The sequence below is a fragment of the Chiloscyllium punctatum genome, chromosome 9 (assembly GCF_047496795.1).
Source record: "Chiloscyllium punctatum isolate Juve2018m chromosome 9, sChiPun1.3, whole genome shotgun sequence".
In the NCBI taxonomy this organism is placed as follows: domain Eukaryota; kingdom Metazoa; phylum Chordata; class Chondrichthyes; order Orectolobiformes; family Hemiscylliidae; genus Chiloscyllium; species Chiloscyllium punctatum.
Genome location: NC_092747.1, coordinates 32,098,517 through 32,105,887, shown reverse-complemented (window position 1 = coordinate 32,105,887; position 7,371 = coordinate 32,098,517). Strand labels below are relative to the sequence as shown.

The following is a 7,371-nucleotide window of genomic DNA, read 5'->3' as shown; positions in this document are numbered from 1 at the left end:
TATTAGGGAGATTTAAACAATCCTTAGTTAAGCACATGGATGATTTTGGGATAGCGTAGTGGGACGAGCTGAAAATAGTTCACAGGTCAGCGCAACATCGAGGCCCGAAGGGCCTGTTCTGTGCTGCATTGTTCTATGTTGTATTTGCTAAAAGCACCGTTTTCTGGGAATGGATTTTGTTGTAAAGTCTATTACTTACAGTACAATCTTCACTTTGAAATAATCTCTTTGCTGTTTCCATGACTGAACCTCATGGAATTCTCCATCATTCTTTAGGTATTTGGACATGAAATACGTTACAATTAAAGTCAGATCTGTACATGCTAAAATGGAGAAAACTAATGTTCAGGAGCAATCATATTTGACATTTAATTATATAATATAAAGTATCTGCATTAAAGAATAGGCTGTGATTTTATCAATCTGAATGCCACCCACCCCTGTCCCAAGGGTGAGTTGACAGGAGGAAGATGGGAAATTGATCAGGTAAACGGGGAGCCATGTGGTGGTACTGTGCACACCATCTACTTGCCCCTACCCATATCCACAGGTATCTTTTACTTGCCGTAGGACTGCCAATTGGCACCACTCACTTAAAATATCCTCAAATCCATTCTTGTTCAGTCTGGCAATAATACTGAAGACTTGTGCTTCCCTAGCCAAGCCGTTCCAGTACAATTACAAGAATGGAACCAGTCCAAAAACATGGCAAATAGCCCAGCTATGTCATGTACACAGAAAAGCAGGTGATAGGAGATGATAGGGTGGTGGTAGAGATTTATTTTTGGACTGGATGCCTGTGATCAGTGGTGTGCTGCAAGGTTCGGTGCTGGGTTCACTGCTTTTTGTCATTTGTATAAATCATTTGGATGTGAATATAGGAGGTATAGTTCGGAAGTTTTCTGATGACACCAAAATTGGTGGTGTCGTGGACAGTGAAGCAGGTTACCTCAGAGAACAACAGTACCTTAACCAGATGGGCTGGTGGGCCGAGGAGTGGCATTTCCATGGTTACCCAGAAAATTTAGCCAGGAGTTTGGTCAGAACATTCATTCTTCCTTTGCTGCAATTTCTTCTTCCACTTGAGCAACCTGTTGTTATATCTCCTAGTTATCAAAGTTCCTCAGAAATGTGTAGAGCAAGCATTAATTGAGGTAGTTAGGCTTTAGACTTAAAAAAAAGCACTTCTTCAAATGTGTGGAAAAATACATATGTTTTATAGTCTTTGAGTCTAAATTAAAATTAAACAGGGCTTTTTCTTACATTAGTCACAGAGGAAGATAAATAATATACTTTAATTAAAACCAAGAATATCTTTATTAACGATTATGTCTAATTATATTCATGCTAACTTTTACATTTACAGTAGATTAGATTCCCTACAGTGTGGAAACAGACCCTCCGGCCCCACAAGTCCACACTGACCCGCTGAAGAGCAACCCACCCAGACCCATTCCCCTACATTCACCCCTGACTAATGCATCTAACACTATGGGGAATTTATCATGGCCAATTCACCTAACCTGCACATCTTTGGACTGTGGGAGGAAACCGGAGCACCTGGAAGAAACCCATGCAAACACAGGGAGAATATGCAAACTCCACACAGACAGTTGCCTGAGGTGGGAATTGAACCCAGGTCCCTTGCGCTGTGATGTAGCAGTGCTAACCACTGAACCACCCCAATATATTTTATTCTTCAGTTTAGATTAGATTCCCTTCGGCCCAACAAGTCCACACCAACCCTCCAAAGAGTAACCCCACCCAGTCCCACTTCCCTTCGACTAATGCGGGAACTGACTGGCGCAGCGGGAGCATGCTGGGCCCATAGCCCAGAGGTCGATGGATCGAAACCATCCTCTGCTATTGTTCACTGTCACCTGGAGCTGTTTTCCTTTGGGTGGCACAATGGCACAGTGGTTAGCACTGCTGCCTCACAGCACCAGAGACCCGGGTTCAATTCCCGCCTCAGGCGACTGACTGTGTGGAGTTTGCACGTTCTCCCTGTGTCTGCGTGGGTTTCCTCCAGGTGCTCCGGATTCCTCCCACAGTCCAAAGATGTGTAGGTCAGGTGAATTGGCCATGCTAAATTGCATGGTAAGGGGTAAGTGTAGGGTTATGGGTGGGTTGCGCTTTGGCAGGTCGGTGTGGACTTGTAGGGCCGAAGGGCCTGTTTCCACACTGTAATCTAATCTAATGCACCTAACACTATGGGCAATTTAGTATGGCCATTTCACCTAACCTGTGCATCATTGGATTGTGGGAGGAAACCCACGGAGACACAGGGAGAATATACAAACTCCACACAGACTTTTTAAAATTTTATTTCAAAAATATACTTTATTCATAAAATACTTCAATGGTCTGCACAGTTGGACATGCCATACACATATAAACATTCCATTTGTTTGCATACCAAAACAGAGTCATCATTCCTATTTACAGGTCTGTACGATTACATTTTTAGCTGAGGCGTCAGCAGAGCTCAAATGACTGCGTGGACCCCCTGTTCTTCTATAGGCAGGCAGATGTTACACGGTGGTCTTTCCCCACCGCGCCTTGGCGGCAGCTGCCCCAAGCTTCAGCACATCCCTCAACACGTAGTCCTGGACCTGGGAATGTGCCAGTCTGCAACACTCAGTCAGGGTCAACTCCTTCAGCTGGAAGATCAGCAGGTTTCAGACCGCCCAGAGAGCATCCTTCACCGAGTTGATGATCTTCCAGGCACAGTTGATGTTCGTCTCAGTGAACAGGCCGTAGAGCACGGAGTCCCACATCACGGTGGTGCTCGGGATGAACCTCGACAAACGGGCCGCTGAGACTTGTTTCTGTAGTGTAGTGGTCATCACATTCGCCTTATACGCGAAAGGTCTCCAGTTCGAAACTGGGCCGGAACAAACTCCCCACAGACAGTTGCCTGAGGCTGGAATCGAACCTGGGACCCTGGTGCTGTGAAGCAACAGTGCTAATCACTGAGCCACCATGCTGCCCTTACTTCTCATTTATATGCACCCTGTAAAGGTGATAATTATATGCAATCCACTTTGTCCAGCTTATCACAACAATTATATTTAACTGTTTATTTTTGTCAGCATTTTAACTCACAGTAATCACCTCTGATATTAATGTATTTTGTATGGAAATTATATTTTTGAATACTTTTATTAGATTGGAAAGGAATGTAAATTTGCCTTATTGGAAAATGTTTGAAATTGAGGTAAAAACCGAAACACTGCAGATGCTGTAAACTACAAGCAAAATCAGAAGTTGCTGTAAAAGCTGAGCAGGTCAGGCAGCATCTGTGAAGAGCAATCAAAGTTAATGTTGCTTGTCCAGTGACCCAAAGAAAGGTTCACTGGAACCAAAACATTAACCTTGATTTCTCTTCACAGATGCTGCCAAACCTGCTGAGCATTTGAAATTGAGGTGTTGTTTAAGAATGTTGAAAATTGTAGTTGGACTCTTATAAACTGTCAGCATACTTTCAGAAATAGAGTCACAGAGATGTATAGCATGGAAACAGACCCTTCGGTCCAACTCGTCCATGCCGACCAGATATCTCAACCCAATCTAGTCCCACCTGCAAGCACACGGTCCATATCCCTCCAAACCCTTCCTATTCATATACCCATCCAAATGCCTCTTAGATGTTGCAATTGTACCAGCCTCCACCACATCCTCTGACAGCTCATTCCATACACATACCACCCTCTATGTGAAAAGGTTGCCCTGGAGGGCTCTTTTATATCTTTCCCCTCTCACTCTAAACCTATGCCCTCTAATTCTGGACTCCCAACCCCAGGGTAAAGACTTTGTCTATTTACCCTATCCATGCCCCTCATAATTTTTTAAACCTCCATAAGGTCACCCCTCAGCCTCCGATGTTCCAGGGAAACCAGCCCCAGCCTGTTCGGCCTCTTCCTATAACTCAAATCCTCCAATCCTGGCAACATCCTTGTAAATCTTTTCTGAACCCTTTCAAGTTTCACAACATCTTTCTGATAGGAAGGAGACCAGAATTGCACGCAATATTCCAACAGTGGCTTAACCAATGTCCTGCCGCAACATGACCTCCCAACTCCTGTACTCAATATTCTGACCACTAAAGGAAAGCATACCAAATGCCTTCTTCACTATCCTATCTACCTGTCACTCCACTTTCAAGGAGCTATGAACCTGCACTCCAAGGTCTCTTTGTTCAACAACACTCCCTAGGACCTTACCATTAAGTGTAGAAGTCCTGCTAAGATTTGCTTTCCCAAAATGCAGCATTTCGCATTTATCTGAATTAAACTCCATCTGCCACTTCTCAGCCCATTGGCCCAGCTGGTTAAGATCCTGTTGTAATCTGAGGTAACCCTCTTCGCTGTCTACTACACCTCCAATTTTGGTGTCATCTGCAAACTTACTAACTGTACCTCTTATGCTCCCATCTAAATCATTTTTTTAAATGACAAAAAGTGGAGGACCCAGCACCAATCCTTGTGGCACTCCACTGGTCACAGGCCTCCAGTCTGCAAAACAATCCTCCACCACCACCCTCTGTCTTCTACCTTTGAGCCAGTTCTGTATCCAAATGGCTAATTCTCCCTGTATTCTGTGAGATCTAACCTTGCTAATCAGTCTCCCATGGGGAACCTTGTCAAACGCCTTACTGAAGTCCATATAGATCACATCTACCACTCTGCCCTCATAAATCCTCTTTGTTACTTCCTCAAAAAACTCAATCAAGTTTGTGAGACATGATTTCCCGTACACAAAGCCATGTTGACTATCCCTAATCAGTCTTACCTTTCCAAATACATGTATATCCTGACCCTTAGGATTCCCCCCACCAACTTGCCCACCACTGATGTCAGGCTCACTGGTCTATAGTTCCCTGGCTTCTCCTTACCACCCTTCTTAAACAATGGTACCACATTTGCCATCTTCCAGTCTTCCAGCACCTCACCTGTGACTACCAATGATACAAATATCTCAGCAAGAGGCCCAGCAATCACTTCTCCAGCTTCCCACAAAGTTCTAGGGTACACCTGATCAGGTCCTGGGGATTTATCCAGTTTTATGCGTTTCAAGACATCCAGCACTCTGTAATATGGACATTTTGCAACAAGTCACCAACTATTTCCCTGCAGTCTATACCTTCCATATCCTTTTCCATAGTAAATACTGATGCAAAGTACACATTTAGTATCTCCCCCATTTTCTGCGGCCCCACACAAAGGCTGCCTTGCTGATCTTTGAGGGGCCCTATTCTCTCCTTAGATACCCTTTTGTCCTTAATGTATTTGTAAAAACTCTTTGGATTCGCCTTAATTCTATTTGCCAAAGCTATCTCATGTCCCCTTTTTGCCCTCCTGATTTCCCTCTTAAGTATACTCCGACTTCCTGTATACTCTTTTGAGGATTCACTCGATTTATCCTGTCCAAACCTTACATATTCTTTCTTCTTTTTCTTAACCAATGACAAATCCTCTGGAGAGTTAGTAGAAAAATGCATTTTATTCATGATGTAAACCTTGCTTACAATTAGAATTTATTCTATTCTGTGCTTGCAGAATATTTAGCCAGGTTAAGTGTTGAGTATACTACATATGGCCTCAACGCTCCTGAGTTATAAATGAGATAAGCTAATCAGTGATTCCGCTTTGAATGATATTGGTGAGTGTATTGATATGTATCCACAGTCAGACTGGATCAAGACAGCATCAGGTTCAGATATGATATCTCACTGTGTGAGAGGAGAGGGATAAGGGGAATAAATAGGGAATTTGAAAAATACTCTAGAATTAGAAATATAAAGTACTAAATATGTAAAATATTATCCTTAGAAGACTCAACACTAAACTACGTGCATCAGGAATCCATATGGAGAATTCAATCTTGCAATGAACTCTGGCCTGAAAATGTTAAATGCTTCATTGACTTATAATTTTATTTTTATTTATTTATTCAAGGGATGTGGCCTTTCCTTACTGCTTTTGAACTGAATGGCTTACTCAGCCAGTTAAGGATGTTGTGGGTGTGGAGACACATGTAGGCCAGACCTGGATGGCAGATTATCTTTTCGAAGAGCACATTAGAGAACCAGATGTCTATTTATGACACTTGATAATATTATATGGGCACCAAGGGCCTAGCTTTTAATTCCAGATCTTTTCCCTTGAATTCTAATTTGGATGATGGCATTAGAATCGGTGTCCCCGGAACATTCATCTGGCAAGCTGCATTACTAGCCTCGTGATATTATTGCTGTGCCTCTGCCTCCCCTCCTAGATTTGTTAGAAGCAGCTTATAAGTCAATGCATACTCTGCAATAAATATCTCTTATGGTTTGCAATAAACAATGCAAAACAAAGTTCTTAGCTTAACACATTACCCAGCCAACAATGCATTTTTGCACAGTGGCTGATTTTGCTTTTTTACAGAAATACATTTAATGACTTTAATATTTTCTTTATTTAGCTGTATTAGGGTCTTTTTCAATTGCCGGTGTGTGACTGCAAGTTATCTTTGTAAAGCTTGTTCTGGCAAAAAGTACCATTTTACTCAATATCCACCATGTTTGAAATAAGGGGTCTAATTACTATTATTGTTTCATTTTTATGAACCTCATTATGTACTGAGTTACAATAACTTGTAAAAAGCCTAATATTTCTGTTCAGCAAACTGAAATGGCAATGATCACCAATGGTTCAATAAAATGGAAACTGAACAGCTTCTCTGCTGAAGTAGTGAATGGCTTCACCAATATTGCAACTCAGGAGGCAAGGATAAAAATCCATCCTTAAAGTGATATAAGTGATACATTTTTCCTCCAGTTTGCTGTTTGTGTAACAGCATGTTGCCCTTCAGTTAATATACTTACCAAGAGGTCAGATGCTTTCTAAAGTAAGGTATGGCACAGTGGCTCAGTGGTTAGCACTGCTGCCTCACAGCGCTAGGGACCAGGGTTTGATTCCTGCCTTGGGCGACTGTCTGTGTGGAGTTTGCACATTCTCCCTGTGTCTGCGTGGGTTTGCTCCGGTTTCCTCCCACAGTCCAAAAATGTGCAGATTAGGTGAATTGGCCATGCCAAATTGTCCATAGTGATAGGTATGTTAGTTGGGGTAAATATAGGCTAGGGTCTGGGTGGGTTACTCTTCGGAGGGTCGATGTGGACTAGTTGGGCCAAAGAGCCTGTCTCTGTACTGTAGGGAATCTAATCTCATAACTTGTGATGGACAGTCTGTGAACCATTTGGTTAACAAGCAGCCAACATTTCTCAAATTATCCAATGAATATGTTTAATCTCACTTAATCCATTAATTTACATGGGCTGACTCCAGTGCTGTAAAATGTTAAATCCACATCTGCTGAATAAATTAACAT

General features: G+C 42.5%; 1 non-coding gene across 1 annotated transcript; it reads left to right on the top strand.

Moving 5' to 3' along the window:
* Nucleotides 1-2,824: 2,824 nt before the first annotated feature.
* trnai-uau (transfer RNA isoleucine (anticodon UAU)) lies at nt 2,825-2,897 on the top strand. The gene has a single exon. It is a non-coding gene; the product is annotated as a tRNA-Ile (tRNA).
* Nucleotides 2,898-7,371: the final 4,474 nt, after the last annotated feature.